The following is a 20,775-nucleotide window of genomic DNA, read 5'->3' as shown; positions in this document are numbered from 1 at the left end:
TCTGAGGGTCTATACTCATGCCATGCATACCTTCATGCTGGAGGGAACATATTAGAAGCAAATTAAAAAAAAAAAACATCACCTTAATAGGTTGAGAGAAGAAAAAAAAAAGGAAATATTTTCCCCTACTTTTTGAACAAGAGGCTCACATTTGCACTAGGCCCCACAAATTATATAAATGGCCCTGCTTACCACATATGATTCTTGTAGGGCTTAAAGGATATAATATACGTAACAACTAAAAATATTACCTGGCCCAAAATAGATGCTCATTAAATGCCAGCCCATATGAGTTTGTTGCTGTTTTTATTTCTTCTGGATATATTTCATCATGGGCAAATACATAATTGGATATCACTTGTACCACTAAACTTTACCAGAGACAGCTTAACCCCTCTAGGATTAAACTAACCCTTGGTCCCTGTGACTTTGGTAGATGAGGACCCTCCCTGTTAATAATGTGACCCTAATTGGAGCGGGGCAGGTAGTCCTGAATTAATTTCACACAAGATTCTAAACTGGCTGCCAGAAAACCCTGCCACAAAAACCCTGGAAGCTATCTTGGGTACACTCCACTTCTTCAAATGCCAATTCCTGTCCTGCCTCCTATAAAATATTTTACAAAGGAAGCAATTCCCTTTGACAAATCAGAAACATTAGACAAGTAGCTAGGAGGCCTGGAAAACCGATGTTTCTATTGTTCCAAGTTCAAATGATCAATGAGCAATTCAAGCCATAAGATACCAGGCCATAGGACGATGCTGGTTTTTTGGTGCTGGTTTAAATGCTGGGATGGAAAGCACATGGTTGGGAGCTAGGCTTCTGTTCAAATATTTTTCTTCTTCATCAAATGATGTTACAGCTATTACTAATAATAATGATGGCACAGAGGAATCGCCTTGGGACTAATAGCTAATGAGCAGGTGTAACTGAGCCCAAAAGTTCTGTTCTCTGCACTATGTAATGCTGTCACTCCTCCTGCTGCTGTTGTTTGTGTTTGTTTCATTTTTCTGCTGAGTTATCTTCCTTACTCTCTTTAGGATCAGTTTGAAGCTTACAGAGGCTTATAAAAACCGGTAGAGGAAAGAGGAAAGGTTTTCATCCAGGATAGATGAGACATAAAAGCAACACACTCTGACATGTACAAAGCAATACTCCACAAAGGTAGGCTGTGCCTTAAATGTCTCTCTTTCTTTCTTTTAATATTTGTTTATTTTTGAGAGAGGGAGAGCATAAGCAGGGGAAGGGCAGAGACAGAGAGAGAGAGAGAGAGAGAGAGAGAGAGAGAGAAAGAAAGAGAGAGAGAGAGAGAGAATCCAAAGCAGGTTCAAGCTCCGGGCTGACAGCAGAGATCCCAATGCAGGGCTCAAGCCCACAAATTGTGAGATCATGACCTGAGCCAAAGTTTGACACTCAAGCGACAGAGCCACCCAGGAACCCCCTTAAATATCTCTTTGAACCAGTACCATTTAGGCAAAAGAAGAATCATATTGCTTTGAAATCACATTTCCTCACATTAAATGTTAGCCTTCTAATCAGTATTTAGTAAGGATTTCTAAAAGCGTATTTTCTCTGTAGGAGTTGAACAAATGTCCTTATCATGGTAAGCTATGATCTGCTGAGATTTCCCTCTTTGTAAACATCGAATAATTTTCCTCTAAGAAATCTGTATTCATCCATGTGGATTTCTCCTGTGGCCAAAAGTGTCAAGCCATCAAGTGTATCATTATTAATTAACTCAATAAATGTGCATTAATTCCAACCATATGTGTGCCAGCCACTGTGCTAGCCAGTGAAGACACAATGATAAATGGAACATTTTCCTGAACTGTGAGGAGTCCAGTCATTGGTTCCAGAGACACACTGAGAGGCAAATAAAGCAATGTGGTAAGTTCTGAAAGATGTGTACTCTGAGTACTTTGGGAACCTAGAGGTGGACAAAAGGAAATGCCTGGGGTAAAAGGAAAGTCTTCTCATGAGTGGTGATCCCTGAGCTGTCACGAAAGATGAGCAGTCGTTGGCAGGCAGACACAGGGAGAAACATTATCTAGAGCATAAGAGAAAGCATGAAGGTAGGAAGAGAAGTGTATGTGACCTCAGGAAATTTGAGTGACCACAATCTGTTTGCTAAGACGAGAGTACGAGAGTACAACAGAGACCAAAAAAAAAAAAAAACAAAACCAACAAGGACTACCAATATTACAAAAGGACGGCCAACAAAGCACTGGGCACACAGATGACTAAGCTATGATCACTTACAGCATTCTAGCACTACTCCCTTCTTAGTCATCTCCATGCCTGTATGATACTTCCTAATTCATCCCCTAGGCATCCCTAAATGCTAAGGAACTTTCAGTCATAGAATTAAACAGTGCCTTAGACACTAGTTATGAACAAAAATGGGCCACTAATGTGCCCATAAAGCTGAGGAAAGGAAGCCTAGTGTGGAAAAGGTCAAGGTTACAGAAAGATTAACCTAAAAACCGAACAGGAACTACTGGTGACTAGAAGGGCATCTTGCATGGGGACCATCAGCATTTGTCCTGGGTGGTGGACTGCTTATATTTGAGCATGCACATTGCAGCATCTAAGCAGAAGAGACACTATGTGCCACGGCGAGCAGCTGTGGCTTTGGGATCAAAAAGACTGAATCTTAAGCTGGGCAAGCATTTTGCATAATTAATTCTCATTTCTAAAATGAAGGTAACATCGACTTTATAAGATTGGAATATAGATTAAATAAGATTATGCAAGCAAACTGCTCATCCCAATGCCTGGCATGCAAAAAAACACTCCAACTTGGCTATTATTTTACTAAAACTAGTAGCCATCTGTGAAGTTGATGCACTTTATGTAAGAGCAAAGCTTTTCAAAATTTTATTGCATATGTCCTTGTGAATGGACTTAGCATCCATTTTTGCTGTGACAGAGGAAATGGTTCAGGGAAAATGTGGAGGGGAAAGAATGGAGTAGTGTCTTCACTTGGTATTTAATTTTCATGCCTTTGAGATGTTAATCGTGAGATCCTCACACTTCTGTTTTCCACCAGGTGTGTAAAGGTGTGGATAAACTCAGCTAAGGATAAGTACCTGGGTCTTACAATATCTAGCATTTCTATTCCTGACAATTGGTAAGCCTTTTTTTTTTTTTAATGGGTTCCTTCATCAAAAGGGTTTGCCTGTAAATAACAATCCGTGAGTAAAACAGTTAAGTTAAACGTTCCGACTATTGACAGGTACGTCGTGTGAGTTTAATTTCAAATATTAATTCCTTCTCACAAGACAGTTGTAAGCATTCTCTAACCATTCCCTAGGCCCAGTGGCTTCATCATACTGTCTTCATCTTCCTCTGCATTTTCTTTTTCTCTGGGAGATCAGAAAAATACTGATTTTTTCTACAGTGATAAGACACGTTGCTCTTCTGCTGCTCCATAAGGGATGTTGTGTGCCCTTTCTCTTTCTCTTTGCCTGTCCTGCACACATTTGTTGCTGCCATCTGCCGTTTTTGCTTCTTTCGAGCCTTTTGTCCCTGCTGCTCTCGCCATCCCACTCTTGTGGGCATCCTCATTCCGGCCATGAGAGTAGTTCCTTTCCCTCAGGTTCTGGGGATGGAAGGAAGGAAAAGGGCTCCCCGACTGACTATCACAGGAAACCGACTCACAGGAAATAAGGGGGCCTTCTTCCCTCTCCCTTCAGTGTTTCCAACTTTCTTCCTCTTTATTACCCCTGCAACAGAGGAGTAAGCCCTCTGTTTATGCTACAGATTTGAACCTGCCCACACTTGTGGATAATACCAGTATTATTTCTGTCATCTCCAAGGTTCAGAACTAAATTTCATTCTATTTATGTGGCTGTTCCTACCACATCCAAGAGTTTAGGTCATAATATCCTCTCTAATTTGTACCTTCGCAGTGGTCCCTAACTCCTTCTTTTTTCTTTTTACTAATTCTGAAGAAAAAAAAATGTCCTGTGGTATCATTATAAGATAGTGTGACTTAGGTGACATAGAATGTTCATTTGATTATGCATCAGAAAATGGAGGGGCACCTGGGTGGCTGAGTCGGTTTAAGCATCTGACTTCGGTTCAGGTCATGATCTCGTGGTTGGTGAGTTCAAGCCCCACATCAGGCTCTATGCTGAGAGCTCAGAGCCTGGAGCCTGCTTCAGATTCTGTGTCTCTCTTTCTCTCTGTCCCTCCCCTGTTCGCACCTGTCTGTCTCTCTCTCTCTCAAAAATAAACAGTAAAAAATTTTAAAGAAAGAATCAGAAAATGGAATTTATGAAGATTCATGCCTGTTACTAAACACTCTGAGACCTGAGGCGATGCACTTGGATTCCATAAGCCTTGTTTTCCCACTTATAATATGTTCATATTAAAAAATGTGCTCCAGCAGGTCTCTTGGGAAGATCTTGAGCTCGTAAGTATTCAGGACTTTGTTTCAGGAGACATGATCTCTGATACATTTTGTCTCTCTTCTCAAACACATATGCCTTTTAACCTCTTTCTACTGCAATGTAACATCAGCTATTCAGGAAGATGAACAATTAGATCATTATAAGTAAACTCCATACCTCCTGCCTTTACCCCTTGATAATTTCTCTTGCTTTCTACTCCCTAATGAGGGCCCTTCCAGGGGCCATCTTGAACACTGCTTCTGACAAAGTGCCAGCACAAGGCTTTGGTGATAATGGTGTAATCTTTTAGTGTTCAGATATTATATACTCAGATTTACTCTGAACTTTATTTTTGGAAGGAAAATTTATATATCCCTTTACGGTTTATTTCCCTATCTTCCAATAATCTTTATGTTAGAAAGCTCCGTGATTTCAGTCACTTGGTCAACAGAACAGCCAGCAAATTACTCCATTTCTTTTAAAAGCAACAACTCCTGGTCTCTAAGTTTTCTTCCCAAAATTGGTGCTAAAGTTGAGAAAAACTGTGTTTGCTGAGATGCTCTGAATCAATAGGTAGACTTACACTTTGTGGCTAATTGTTCTGGAAACAATTCAAATTAAACCTTCTCCTCTGTAACATGTAACTGACACCTGCTAGAATACACACAGACCTGCACACACATGCACACATACATATGCATTTTTAGGAACAATGAAAGGGATGTATACCCATTGATTTATTTATCTTCTCACCAAACAGGAATGCAGAGTTTGCTTGATAATGTTAGCACATCTTACAGATCACTGATAAAGTAGCCCTTCCTAACTTTCAAAATATAAACTGTGCCTAACACTAATACTTATTAAACTTGTCACCTTGTAAATCTTATTGTGTATTAGATAAATAAAATGGATTAGAGTACAAAAAGAAATTGTACAAAAGTAGAAAGGAAAACAAACACCATTCTTACTCAAAATTAGTGTCTGAAATATTTGGTGTTGAAAGGAGAGCAGGAACTCACCTCACTTGGCTCCCAGCAAGTGGTCAGATACCAGTGTCCAGGACCTCAACACAAGGAATACACATATACAGTTGACCCTTGAACAAATGGGTTTGAACTGTGCAGGTCCACTTATTTGCAGATTTTTTCTCGGACACTACTGTTAATCTATTTCCTCTTACTTATGATTTTCTTAGTAATTTTCTTTTCTCTAGCTTACTTTATTGTAAGAATACAGTATATAATACATATAACATAGAAAATGTGTTAATCTCTTCTTTATGCCATTAATAAGGCTTCCCCATCAACTGTAGGCTATTAATAGTAACATTTTGGGGGAGTCAAAGGTTATATGTTGATCTTCAACTGCAAGGAGGTTGGAACCCCTACCCCTCACACTGTTCAAGGGTCAAATGAATTGTGAAGAAAAGAAACTATTATTTTGAACTGAAATGTTGAAATGAACCATCCCTGAACAAAATCTGTGAGAAATTCATCTGGATTTTTTTTAATTCTTTAAGTTTATTTATTTATTTTGAGAGAGACAGAGATGGCATGAGTAGGGGAGGGGTAGAGAGAGAGAGAGGGAGAAAGAGAGAATCGAAACCAAGCTCCACACAGTCAGTGCAGAGCCCCATGTGGGGCTCAAACTCACGAAATTGTTGGGATCATGACCTGACCCAAAACCAAAAGTCGGACACTTAACCAACTGAGCCACCCAGACGCCCCAGGATTGTAGAGATGTAGATCCTCTTTAACTTACAATGGGGTGAACATCCCAATAAATCCATCATCAAGTTGAAATATTACAAATAGAAAGTGCAGTTAATACACCTAACTTACCAAACATCACAGGTTAGCCTAGCCTACCTTAAATATGCTCAGAATATTTGCTTACAGTTGGGCAAAATCATCTAACACACAGCCTACTTTACACCAAGGTGTTGTATATGTCATGAAATTTATTGAATGCTGCGCTGAAAGTGAAAAACAGAATGGGTGTAAGTGTATGGCTTATCTACCCTCGTGACCGCATGGCTTAGTGGGAGCTATGGCTCACTGCCACTGCCCAGCATCACAAGAGAGTACCATACTGCTTATCACTATCCCAGGAAAACATCAAAATGCAGAATATGGTTTCTATTGAATGTGTATCGTTTTCACACCATCATAAAGTAAAAAAAAAATCATAAGCCAAACTATTGTAAGCCAGGAGCCATCTGTACATACACCTGAGTTCCAATTTCTCTAGAGAAAAAGAAAATGAAAACAAGGGGAAGGGTGCCCAATATATATATAAGCATTCCTTTTGCATTTTCCTTGGAAATACATAGTATAAACCCCTAAAACTGGCATCAACATCTAAAATCCAGTTAACTCTCAATGAATGTTCTTGGAATAACAAGGAAGAGTGACAACATACAGTATTTACTAATACACATTTATCTTGCTTTATGAAATTTTCTTGATCTCAACCAAAACTTGGCCAAATAAGACTTCACCAAAATCTTCATTTTCTCTGAAATCTCTGATTACAGAGAAAGTAATATGTATTCTTTTAGGTTTCAAGGGTAAGAGACCAAATTCATTCTTTGGTTAATTTTCTTCCTTTTACAATAATGAGACAAAAAGTCATAGTTTTTCAGCTTGTACCTTTACGAAGAGTATTTATATAAATAATAAATTAAGGTAGAGGGAAGGGCACATTTCATCACCTCATTGACCTAAGTATTTATTGAGCATATCCTATATCCAAGTAGCTTTAGGTCATGAAAATCAAACAGTGGCAAATATCAGCATAAAATTTCAGACTGTGCTGACATAAGATACCACTATATGTATGCACATATGTCCAAATTACAGACACCAATTTAACACAATTAAGTACAATGGCCTGAACTGTGATTTGTAAACACTTCTAGGTGTCTATATAGCCTCTCTTGTCTGGGTAGTTCACATAAGATCATTCCTAGGTTTGCAAGGTGTTTGCCTATTTTTAAGATGCTTAGAGAAACTCTACTCCTTCATTTAGCAATCTTTCCTAGAATCCAATAACTCTATTAACTTTGCTTATACTTTGTGAGGTCTTGAGTTAACTCTTGAGTTAACTTAACAGTTAACTTAAATCTGTTTTCTCCTTTTCTGCCATTTCCTCTACTTCTTCCTTTGATGAGACAAAACACACTCTCTTTTGGAAGCCACTTATTTATAATTTACTGTGTCACTCTCACTTCCTATCTACTCTTTAACTGGGTACTTGATCCCAATCTGTTTACCCCATCTAAAATCCAGATGAACAAAAACTGTTAAAGCCCCGTCTTTAGTGGACTTTTGTAAACCAGGAGCTCACTACACAATAGAAGCAAACCAAAAGGTGATATATTTGTATCCTAGAGCCCAGGGACCATTTTTAAATCAGAGAAAAAGTGGCCTTAGCTAAAGCCACTGAAGGAGAAGTTTCTTCTGTTAGTATCTCTTTTAATCGGCTCTCAAAGGACATTCCTAGAAGTTGGGGATGGATTGTATTGCAGTTTTAACTGATAAATGGTCATTACTTTTCCGTTAATGGGCATCACATATGAATCACATACTGATCTGATAACGACTGAGCCACCAGCCTTTGTATGGCATATATGTGTGATTTTAGTTACCCAAAGGTACAGGTGTGAATCTTTAACATATTGATTCATCACACTAGGCTTCAACAAACTGGTTGAAACTAAAATACCAGATCTCCTAAAAAGAGGGTGACTCTTTTCTCCTCTTGGTGAACTAGCTCTCCTTTCTAATTATGGTCTGCATGAATTTGACTTTTAAAGCCTAACAGGAATGTGCCATGGAAGTTGAACAGACAGTAATGTTTTAGCCAGAAACCTATACCCTTGCTGCAAAAACTCTTACTTCTCTGATTAGATTTTGTTTTGGTTCCCATTTAGAGAATATGAAATTGATATTAGATGTTATTAAAGTCACAAATGTGATGATATCATCTAATCAGACCTGTACATTTTACAGATAATATTTTCATTTTAGAACACTATTAAGTGTTTTTTTTTTAAATGATGTCAAACTCCCAGAAACAAACACAGAAGAACTCATGAAGTCAAAGTATTTTCATTAGTTTTGGGTTAAGATCAAGTTTTTATTTATCAAAATGCAATGAATGGAAAAAAAAAATCCCAGTATGACCTCACAATGGTCTCATCAATAGTCTTATTAGTAATGTTACTGGTGCAAAACCCAATGCAACTCTGATGGCCTTGAAGTGTTTACCATTTTCCTGAGTAATTGACTGGAGACAGTAGGATGCTTAATTTACAGGCATCTATTAAGCTACCAAGTACGGTTTTAGGAATATGTAGCTATCCATTCCTGGACAAGGATAGTTCTCAAAAGATCATCTTTTCAGCCATAATACTATGACAGTATTAATCATCATCACCACCAGCACACATATAGCACATATTATGTTCTAGGTTCTGTTCTCATTCAGAGAAGCAGATCCTATAATCATGCCCATTTTACAACTAAGAAAACTGAGAGCTGAAATAAATTGTCCAAAGACCCATAGATCATTAGTGTTAGAGACAAGGGTTAAATCCAGGCTATTTGGTTCCAGATTCCTCCTTGCTCTTGGCAATTGCACTAAAGCACCTCATTGCTGGGATTCTAATGTAGATAAACAGGAGTATAAGAGGGAAATCACACAAAATTACCATAACACATTGCCATCTTTCTACAACACCCCTGCTTCCTAGAAAACAAAAACAAGATTAAAAACAAGATGTGAAATACTGCTGCAGTGTATTTCTGTTGAAAGATTTCTGGGCTAAGTCCTCACCAAAGTTTCTAATAACAAGGGTCCCTACATACACTTGAAGGAGAGGATGGATGGAAAAGATGTATGGGTGACAGTGGCTCTCAATGGAATATGTGACAGCAACATTTTAAAGAGCTGTTTTGAGAAAATGAATAAAAAGCTTGATTATACAGTGTTTGGCAATGGTAAGGGGAAACAAACATTCATTTATAGCTGATATAGCTGGTGGAAATGTAAATCTGTACAACTTCTTTGGAGGACAACTGGGCAATATCTATCACCTTTTGTAATGCACTTATCTATTGACCTAGTTAATTCCACTTTTAGGGATTTATCCAATAGATAATTATGTATTATCATGCACGCAAAGACTAACAAACAAAAACATGCATTTTCTTACTTTTTGTAGTAGTGAAAAGCTAAAAAAAAATTAGTAATAAAAATAAATGCTTATCAGCAGGGTGCTGATTTAATCAACTATAATATCTCCATAAAATGCAGTATTATGTTACTATCAAAAAGAATAAAGGAGGGCCACCTGGGTGGCTAAGTCAGTTAAGCATCCAACTTCAGCTCAGGTCATGATCTCATAGTTGGTGGGTTCAAGCCCCACATAGGGGTCTGTGCTGACCACTCACAAGCTGCAGCCTGCTTCAGATTCTGTGTCTCCCTCTCTCTCTCTGTCCCTCCCCTGCTCATGTTCTGTTTCTGTCTCTCAAAAATGAAAAATGTTAAAAAAAATGACAAAGGAAACCTTAATATTCTTAGATGAAACAGTCCCTAGAACATTTTAAGTGAAAAAGGACAAGATTCAGAAGAATGTGTTAAATACCGTGTCAAGAAGGACAAGGAGGGAAAAGAGGAGGGGTACAATATGGTTACAGCTCTATGTTGTATACTCACAGATTCTCTTTGAGAGAATATACAAAAGACTGGTAATTCTGGTTGCCTCTGAGAAAGAGAATTTGAACTCCAGGAATAGGGATGAGAGTGAGACTTTTTACTATACATTTGTTCCAGTACAATTTTTTACATTATAAAAAATATAAAACATTCCCAAGAGAAACAAAATTATATATACTTTTTTTTAAATAAGATTTTGAGAAAAGTAGAAAAGTAAGCATAATCATTTAGTATGGAAATAGAATCTCAGGTGTGATGTTGATAGTCTGATACACAATACATTTTCATATAGAAGATCTTGCTCTGTGATTTTCCATCTCCGCTAAAACTCTAAGAGAAGTCATATGGCCAGGCAAATGACTGGCAGGTAGGTTATCCAAATATTGGAAGAAATACCAAAGAGGGTTCTAGAATTTCCTTCTCAGAAAACTTTTAATAGTGAAGAAGTGAGCCTTCCTGGGTGACCCGAGGTATGAATTTCTGAATTAAAGAGATGAGCTAAACAAGTCAGCTCTGGAATTTCTAGATATACCAGACCTAAAGATAAAGCCACATAGACTGATAACATACAGAGGGAAGAAAGAGAAAAAGGAAGTGAAAAAAAAATGAAAGTCTAGCTTAAAAAACTGCAGTTCACTAAGCTATGCCTAAATTAAGCAAGAAACACCCACACGCTGTTGACTTGGCCAAAACACTGGAAATTGAGTCTGCTTAAAAACAGACCAAGGCACAGAAGCTAACGCAAAAGGCAAAAACCAGGCGCTAGGCAAGCAGGTGCAAGAGAAGGAATATTTAGTAAATACTAGTGGCCTTCAGAGGTATGACTTGGAGGTATCATATCTTTGTGATGTTATCCTCATACAGCTCTTATATAATTGTGCATTTCTATGATGTTCCAAAGATAACAGAGTCTATGGAAGTGGACAGCATTACCAAAGCTGTTCTCTGACATGATTACAGTACGACACTCGAGTGTTTTAAGGTCAATATACTTTTTTGCATGGCACTCTACTTTTTTTCTCCTTTATGTCTGAGAAGAAAAAACGAACCTTGTTAGAGATAAATTGAGGCTTCAAGTTCAAAGTAGTTGGAGGAGGGGGTTCTACGTCTGCCTAAATAACTAGGCATGTACACAAACTCACGATTTCCAGGTGAATCTTTTTAGAAAGATTGAGAAAATGACCATACACAGAGGAATTAGCCTTTCAGAGAACAGAAAGGCAAAAAAACCCACAAAAGAATGAAATTGATATTCATTTATATGTGTTCACGAAATACACTCATGCTAAATTCATACATAATTAAGATAAGTCCACTATATTTATTCAAGCTATGCTATGCACGGCTTGAAAGGGAGAGAATAAATTAGGGGCTAGGAAATAGTACGACAGAGTCAGAATCAGACAAGGTAAAGAACAACAAACCTTTTTCCATACTTTGATTTGAGCAAACATCCATGAGACCAATAAGAAGTCCATACCTGTTTCAAAACTGCATGGTTCTTAGGGTGCTGCCAGCCTCAAAGAACTGGAACCATAGGAACAGGTGATTTCCTCCAGAAATTCCCCAGAAAGCATCCCTGTTTTCTTTAGCAGTGCTTCAGGCCACCCAACAGTTCAATCACCATGATGGCTGCCAACTCTGTTGATCTTTTGCATTTAAAGTATGTTCTAAGCTGGAATTTCCTTATATGTTTTTGAATAATCCAGCCAACTGAACCAAATCCAACAATGTCCCAATTTCAGCCAAAGACCTTGATTCGTACACTAATACATGTTTGGTGATAGAAGCCAGAGAAGAATTTATGATGTGGTATTCTTGGAGGATTCGGAAAACAGGGGTAGCAAGATTTAGGATGAGTAATGATAAGTATATCCACAGATACCAGGTGGAAAGACAAGGAATTGGAAAAGACAAAGAGAGGAAGGAAGGTAGAGAAGCTGTTTTAAAAACAATGTTTCTTCTTCTTGGAAACCCTCAGCATGGAGGTGGGCCAAAGTCACTGACAGAAGGACCAGCCAACAAAGTCCAAAAGAAGAGGCTTTTCTCTCAAGATCACTGTCCTCTATCCTGGCCCAATGTTTCTCCTTATACTAGATCATCCTTCTTTTCCATGCTCTTTTCTCCATTAAAAAGGGTGTTACACCAACCCCTGGAAACAGCCATTTCCCCCAAATGTTTTGCAGCAGATGAAGAAAAACAAAATCCCATAGATGATGTCATTCTGTATCTTACCTGACTTTCCAGGGGACAGGCATTCTAAAAAAAAGAATTACTGCAAAAGTTCAGGACCCCACATTCAAACATGGTCAAAGTTTGATTCAGCATGTCCCTTCAAGGGGTAAGGGGAAACTCTGCTTTGAAATGTAAGCAATAACACCCTCTGACTTCTACTGAAATGACACCTGGAGACAAGACTGAGAGAAAAGAGGAAAATTCCTCTCTCTCAAACTCAGGATACAAATCAACCTTATCCCAAAAACTGCTTAAGAAGAAAGATCTGCACGCCTATCACGGAAACAACTTGAGATCCTATAATAGAGTGAACTATGAATTCTGACATCTAGTCCACAGGGAGAGGAGTTTAGGAGTTCTGATTACCTGTACCAGTTTCAGTTGCATAGCCTTCTCGTACTTTTCCACCCAAGTGCCAATAATGCCAGGGATGGAAAAGAGACGATACATAATAAAAATGACATGTCTTTGACTCTTAGTTTTTCTTATAACATAAAATTCATGAACTAAATAGGATTCACATTTATTTGCATTCTTCTGCATAATATATCACTTTAGTTTCAATTCAAGGTTTTACTCCAAATCAACAATTAAAATTAACTTTAAGAAAATGTAACACTCTTACTTTGTGACTCTACACTACGCTCAGTATACATCTACATGCCTCAGCACTAAAGAGCTTAGATTAAAGGACTCACGCTTTATTTTCCTTTGTTTCTATTCAACCACTGTTCAGTTAGTGGGCACTATATATTCTCTCATGTTCAAGCCAAAATTAACTTCCTTAGTATGTTAGAGCTTTATCTTAAGAATTCAAAGTTGATTTCCAAAATCCAATCTTGGCTCTTTAGCTAAATATTGAACTAAAACTAGTTATACTCTTTCTATACTGTGATCAAAGTAGGGAACACATCTTTGCTGACATATTTCCTCTCAGTGATAGTTTTGGTGGCTCTGAATAGAAAATCTTTTATCAGGTTTAGAAAACCTGCTAGCATATATGACCTGGAGAAGAGGTATTGTCTTCCTAGAAGAAAGAATTCTGGAACTTGTCTTATGATGACTTTTCATGGCTGATCAGATGGAGTATGTGGAATTACTTACAAGATAAAGTCTGGATAGAGCACAAAAAGCAAATCCTGATATTCTGATCAAATAACTACCTCAGTTCTCTGTTCTGCAAATAGGCATCTATGCCAGAAGATGCCAGATTCAACCTTGAATGAGAATTTTCCACCTTCATGCTCAGCTCCATCTTATTTCCTTCTAAATATTAAGCAAATGAAAAAAACTTTTCATATATATACATATATATGTGTATATGTATGCATTTATGTATATATGGTTGTTATATGTATATATGTACATATATATGATTTTTTGTTTTTTGTTATATGTGTATATGTATATATATGTTTTTTTAAGAAGCCAGACACAAATGACTGCATATTATATGATTCCATTTATATGAAAAGCCCAGAAAAGGCAATTATAGAGATAAAAGCAAACTGGTAGTTGTCTGGGGCTAAGGGTAAGACCAGGGAGTAACTGCAAAGGGACAGGAGGGAAATTTGGGGAAGTGATGGAAATGGTCTAAAATCTGATTGTGGTGGTATCTAGACAACTCTATAAATTTAATAAAAATCACTGAATTGTAAGCTTACAGTGGATGATTTTTGTGGTATGGAAATTATATCTCAATAAAGCTACTTAAAAGAAAGAGAAAACACCAGTCTTTAGAAAAAAAGGATGTTTCAATTAGGCCTTTAATGATCTAAATATCATGAGAAATTTCTGGCTAATTAGAAATGTTTAAACACAGCAAAATAGGACACTGCTTAAATTAGCTGAAAGTGACGCCAAGACAAGCATAAAGCACTCTACTTTAGGAAGTGGTTGTTTATATCGATTTTTTTTATATTTCTTTTGTTAATTTACATGGAACATTTCCCTCCCCCTCCCCCCCCCAAAAAAGACAAAAAGAAAGTGGATTTGGGCTTTATTACTTTGTCATCCTGATGAAATAATCTCCCACGAAAGAGGGTTAAACTAGTAGCACCTATAAAATCTCTAATGTGATGGAACAAACAAGTAAATATAAAAGTTGAATTATTTCCTTTTTATTTTTTTCCTACAGAAAGACCCTAGTAAGGAAAGAAGCAAAAAATTAAGAGATAATACTGAGAATTATGTGTGTTAGATGCTGAACTAATCTAATTTTGTCTTCCTGGGTCCATAGGACAACCATATTCCCCAACTTCCTTTTGCATTTTGGATGGAGTCATATCTGACAACATATGGGCAGAAGTGATATACTGTACATCATTCACAGGCAAGGCAATAAAAACACAATGCATAACCATCCAAGCTCTTTTTCTCTACCCTATGGATATGGCTGGAAGTGAAGAACTCCAAAGTGGTAGACCCAGGTCATAAAAGAATCCTAGATGCCTGAATTATGTCTTTGAAGAGAGCTGTCACTGGCATTGAATTCTGCCTGAACAAGAAAATAAATCTTTTGTCAAGCCATTAAAATGTTGGGATTGTTTATTATAGCTAATTACCCTAATTACCTTAGTTATTTGTCTTAACTGATATACTATAAGACTCAAAATATATTTCTTCCTTTATTTATTTTATCAACTAAACATTCTTTCTGCCCATCCTTCCTCTTTCTCTTCCTATTCTCCTACCTCATGACTCCAGTTAACGTTCCTTTGTGAGGCAGAAGAAGAAACACGTAAGTAATATTCAGCCTGCACTTCATTAACACTCTTCTTCAAGAACCGGAATATTTGAATGGGGTAAAGTAAAAATAATAGGCTGCAATTTTTCATTCAGAAGAGCCAGACTGTGTCTCGAGTCTTTGGTTAAAATGTTACATTATCACCAAGAACAATGCTTTGCCTACCCTCTGAGAAAAAAAAATCCCTACAGTGATAAATGCCAGGAAAGAAACGTCAGAGTTGGCAGTCACCTTCTGGGTCATGAACTTTGCAGTTATTTTCTGAAGCTTTTGGTAGTGGAGAAGTGCATTCTGGTTGCTCTAAATTTTTTTTTTTTTTGGTCCACCCTTGAGGATTATTTCCCCAAAACAACAAATTACCATTTATTTCATTTTTAAGTTGTTTGCTTATACAGGTGCCCTTTCCTCCTTTTCTGCATAAAAAGCAAATGCAAGGAAAGAAGAGAGGACCCGCCCCAGTTCAGAAACCAAGCCCTGAGCCACACTCAGCCCATTACCCTCACCAGCCCTTCATCTGGTCAACCCCAGCTCCCCCACCCCCACAACTCCATAGTCAGAACATAAAATAATTCAAATAAAAAACAGCTCATAAAACAGTAAACAAAATAAAGCCAATTTTTTTCTTTTTTAAGAACAAAATGAAACTTGAGGGAAAACTTACTGGAGTTACAGTTTATCCTGATACAGTCTAGATGGGGAAAAATAAATGAAAGATGAAATCGCATCCTTCAAGGTAACAGCTGCAGACATCCAAAAACAATCAGTCCACCCTTCCGGGGACAGACACACGCAAGAAATGTGGCCATTTTATATATATACAGTATGTACAAGTTTAAGGGTGGGTGTATATGTACAGTATATTATTTAGTAAAGTTGGATACATATATATATACACACACACACATATATATATACACATATGTATAGAGATATATACTGATATACATATATATCCACAATAGACACCGAATATGCTGTTCCTTTTTTTTTTCAAAAACCTATTCATTTATATAAAGTATTTCAAACCTGAACTTTGAAATATTAATTTTGTTCAACTTGGAAAATGATGCAAAAATTTCCCCACCAAATGCAGGTTATATTCTATTGCCCCCATAATGATTTTTCTCAAAATTTGTATTTAAAAGTAGCATCGACACAATTTTTGTATTAGCATTCCAAAGATATATTACCAATCTGACACATTAATTTTTTAAAAGATTTGTTCATGAAGTTTCTCAGTGTAGTATTTAACCCTTTCTCTTTTTCTAAAAACAAACTCCCACCACCCTCTTCTTTGCTTGGGCCCCAGATGCTCTAAAAATTTGCGTAGGCAGAGCTGCCGTTATCCCTAGATATAAGGAAAGGGTTAATACCACCTGGTCATTTCCTGTCATAAAATGGCCACTTGCAAACAGCTAACCGCACAAACACCCATCCCAGATTTTAGAGAGGTGGGGTTGGGTGTGGGGTAAAAGGAGCTGTATGATGGTAATACAATTGACTGGTTTCTCTGCTATTGTTTCAAAGGCTCCCAGACCAACCCACTCATGAAGCCCATCTCCGTCTTCCTGCCTGAATGCTCAGACTAAATCACGTGCCTATAGCATTCAAGGAGAAGGCGAGACAGGTATATGGGGAGGAGGTCTCAGGCACCTTTGACATCCTACCTATTTCATTCTATGATTCTGCATCTTGAGGGGAGAAAATTCTTTTTTTTTTTTTATTGTTTAATAGGAAGGAAAGGGAAAAAAGGGTGGCTAATTTTCCAGTGCTGGTAACCAGACAGAGTATCCTATGCCAGAGATCAGAGTATCTATCCTTTTATTAGTATGTCTTTAGAGTCGTGGACATCCAGCACAAAAGGTTTTGAGTAGAGTCAATGTTTATTGGTAGGGGATTAGGTAGATGGTTAAAAAATGTCTCAGATTGTTACAAAGTTGCCCAGTTGAAGATAAATTTGATATATCATGTGGGAATTCCAATATCAATTAGTTTAAAGCTAGATACTAAAAAGTAGAAGTAAAACAAGAAAAGGAAAAAAAAAGTTACAGGGAAAAATAGTTAGAAACTGAGCTCCTCTGCCTCAAGGTGAACCAATAGTTTGGAGGACTCTTCACGGATAATGCCACCATTTGAATTTCCCAAAAGTAAACGATTTTAAGAAAGCAAGTGAAAAAGGAACCAGTGGCAAAGGACAGGGCAGAATGAAACTGTGTGCAATCCAGAGAGGAGAAATATATGACACCCACTCATTCTGAGGAAGGAGGCAGGATGCTTATTTGTTCCCCAGAAGAACATCTCTTGAGAAAAATCTGGGTTTGGTTTCGTGCGGTTAGGTTTGTCATGTGTCGTCAACCGCAACAGAAAAGTGGGAGCAAACAGCCCTGGAGCAACCGGTACGATCACCAAACAGAGGAGGCCATGCCCCTGGTGAGGACTAGGAAGGAGGAGGGCAAGTAGGGAGGAAGGGGTGGGGCTTCCGCTACCCGTTGCACCTACCATCAGGCAAAGCTGGAGGGACGCCCCTTCCTGATGTACTAAGGAGACAGGAGAAACAGGTGTATGCACACGCTTAAGAGAGAATGGAAGAGAAAGAGTGGGCCTAAAGCAGCAAACCTGAGAACCATAAATAAGAAGTGGTTCTCTTCTTTGGATTCTTATGCTGTTGAAGATTGTATTCTTAGACAAGGACCTGGTTTAGGGAGAGGTGCTGGCTACACTCAAATGGTTCCATGAACTGAATGGTGTCTCTAAACCAATGTGAGGAACTGGAGCTTTGAGATGGTAGACAACTGGTTAAATCAAGAAGGGATGGGTTATTTTGATTCTTTACTTGAAGAATAACTAGTTCAAGGGGAAAAAATATGTACCCCAGTGCCTTGCTCATAGGCTCTGAGAAGGTGGTCTTGATAGTGAGGGTATATTTTTTAATGAAAAGTGAATCATGGGAACTGAGTTGGGAAAGCAACATCCTTTAGATCTCTCTTCAGTAGCAGCCAAAGTTCTACCTCTGCCTTAGCCTTGGCAAGGTATCTGAGGGGTATATGCATGTCTGTGTATGTCTGTGCTGTTCATTATGTTTAATTTAGGTTTTTCTATTTTAGTAAATGAAGAGAAATTATTTTCTAGATTGATGAGCTTTGGGTTGAGAGCATGGAAGAGGTGAATGTGTCTTCAACAATGTACAGAGTAAATGGCAGTCAATAAGTCTTTGTTGCCAGAGAGAACATCTGGAGAATTGGAATGCAATTAACCAAACTGCATGAGCCTCCCTATGAGCCTCCACCACTGAAGAAGTGTTGCTGGCATTCTGCTGAGGATTCTAAAGGGCCACAAATGAGGTGTCAATACTGACTGACTTTTCAGCCATATGGCTCAATCCAAACCAGACACTAAGGAAAAAAGATTCCCTCTGTGCGTGTTTAAAAGGTAACCATCACGAAAGCAGTCATCAAGACCACCAAGTCATTGATCCACAGTATTGAGCTGTGGGGATAACAGATAACCCATGTTGATCCAGCATTTTAGAAAGTCAGGTTCTAGGCTCAACTCCAATGCCAACTTTTTAGGTTAGCTTTGAAAAGTCAAACATTTCTTTGTTTCACATCTACAGATGTGAAAGTAAGCATAAAAACATTTGCATGATTTATCTCATAAAGTTACTGGGGGACTGAAATAAGGTTTTTAAATCTTTAAATATACTATGATAATGAAATTATTATATGTTTTAATTGTAAGAGATCAAAATATGATTGATCAATAGCCAATCTCTCAACTTTTAAAAATGTGCAGTGTTGTAGGACCTTTTTCAACACCAGCTATTACCACATCTGGCTGTCTTCAGAGATCAAGACCCTCAGGAAAGCCTAGTCTCCTTGACATTTAGGAGATGGATACATTACATCAAAGAAATATATACATACTAGACTTTATATTATGAGCTTATATGTGTGACCAATTTGAAATAAAATGTAATATCACTTGAGCATATGCTAGAAAAGAGACACAATTGAAATGGTGAACAAATTGATCAGCTTGAATTTAATTCTTGTGGAATAAATGTGAATGCAAACCCTACTTAGAGATGCTTTCTTCCCTCTTCCAATGAAAAGGGAAAAATAAATTCATAATAAGGAGAGAAAACATTCATAAAGGAGTATATTTGGGGAGGGAAGGTACCTTTAAATGAAGCATGGATGTGAACAGTTTTGTATACATAAGCACAGGGAATTTCAGTGAGGTTTTTCAAGTTAGGTTTGAAAGAAAGTTAAAGAAATTCAAACCAGTCATTGTGGTGAATCCTACTCTTCAGGGGAAAAAGAAGTCACTATTACTTCTGAAAAGCACAAGGTTCTCCTACTCTGTTTTGCCTAAGATAGCTCTACCTCAGAGGAGCTAGACTGAGTGTGTGCTAGAAGTCAAGTAGTCTCCTTGAGAAGCACTTCTCTCACAGTTGAGGCAGAGTTTAAAACAGAAAAATAACGGTTTCTAGGAATACACATGGGACCTCTGATTGTGTGTGTGTGTGTGTGTGTGTGTGTGTGTGTGTGTGTAAGAGAATCTGTCCACTCCTTCCTCATCCCTTTTTATCTTCCTCCACCCCATCTCTCCTCCTAAGATGTGAGACCTACCACCATTGGCTTTCTCATCTTTACAAAACAACGTCTAAGAAGAAAAATATATATTCTGTTTAAAGACAGTATACATTTCCACAGGGCCCCATGGGGCTAATCATCCTTATATATATGGTTCTCTCTTGCTCTGAAACATGCAGAGTTAAAAATTGTCATCATATTTTTCTGTAAGCTATTTAAGTCATTATGTTCTTTTTTTGTTTTTTTTTTATTTTTTCAAAATGTCTTCTGCTATTTTTCAGAGAAGTAGACAATCAGCTACTGGTTGTTGGTTTTAGGTCATACACGCTCTTTTGTTGCTTTGATGGGGGTAGGGAGGATGGTGTAGGGAAGGGAAGGTGAAAGGGACAGGGGTATTGCCAGCCCCTGCAGGCTGCTCAGTACACTCTGTTCTCAAGGCTGTTTGCTATGCGGGCCGCAGGCTTTGGGCCTTTGAAGGGTTGAATACCATCTTTTGATTTACCATGGTTGATGGTGGGGAGAATTAAAAACTCAAGAACACAAAGATCCAGCAAAAAAAAAAATTAAAAAAAAAATAACCAAACACACACATACACAAACAAACAACAACGACAACAACAACAACAACAAAAAAAAAACCCAAGAGACACACTAACAACAGAAATCAAATGAGGTCGGACAAGAAAAAGGGCATAGTGTTGTAAAAGCTGCAAATTGGAAGGAAAAAAAAAAGACATAACTAAAGCCACTGCTCAAAACAGTCCTCTGTGTCCTAGAGATATTTAGGATTGTAGTGTAGGCATTTTCCAAGTACAACCAGTTGACCTGACAGCAGGTAAGACTGGTATGGATTCCAAATCCCACCTTCCCACTAGGCCATCTAAGGTTTTATATGATCTTGTGTCTGGTATATTTGTTCATCATGTCTTCTCCATGCCTCTGACAACCCATTCCACTGGAATCTTTAAGAAGGAGCTCTGTATCCAAACATATACTATATACCCAAATAAATCCATAGCTTAGGAAGCTTGAACTCAACCATACTACTCATCCTGCTGACATAGGGCACTGACTTTCTACT

General features: G+C 37.9%; 1 protein-coding gene across 6 annotated transcripts in view; it reads right to left on the bottom strand.

The window, feature by feature from the left end:
• NRXN3 (neurexin 3) overlaps window positions 1–20,775 on the bottom strand; it is a 1,506,001-nt gene that overhangs the window by 946,804 nt on the left and 538,422 nt on the right. The gene's annotated exons all lie outside the window — the stretch shown is intronic.

Source organism: Prionailurus viverrinus, chromosome B3 (assembly GCF_022837055.1).
Source record: "Prionailurus viverrinus isolate Anna chromosome B3, UM_Priviv_1.0, whole genome shotgun sequence".
Lineage (NCBI taxonomy): Eukaryota > Metazoa > Chordata > Mammalia > Carnivora > Felidae > Prionailurus > Prionailurus viverrinus.
This window is presented reverse-complemented; position numbering and strand designations above follow the sequence as displayed.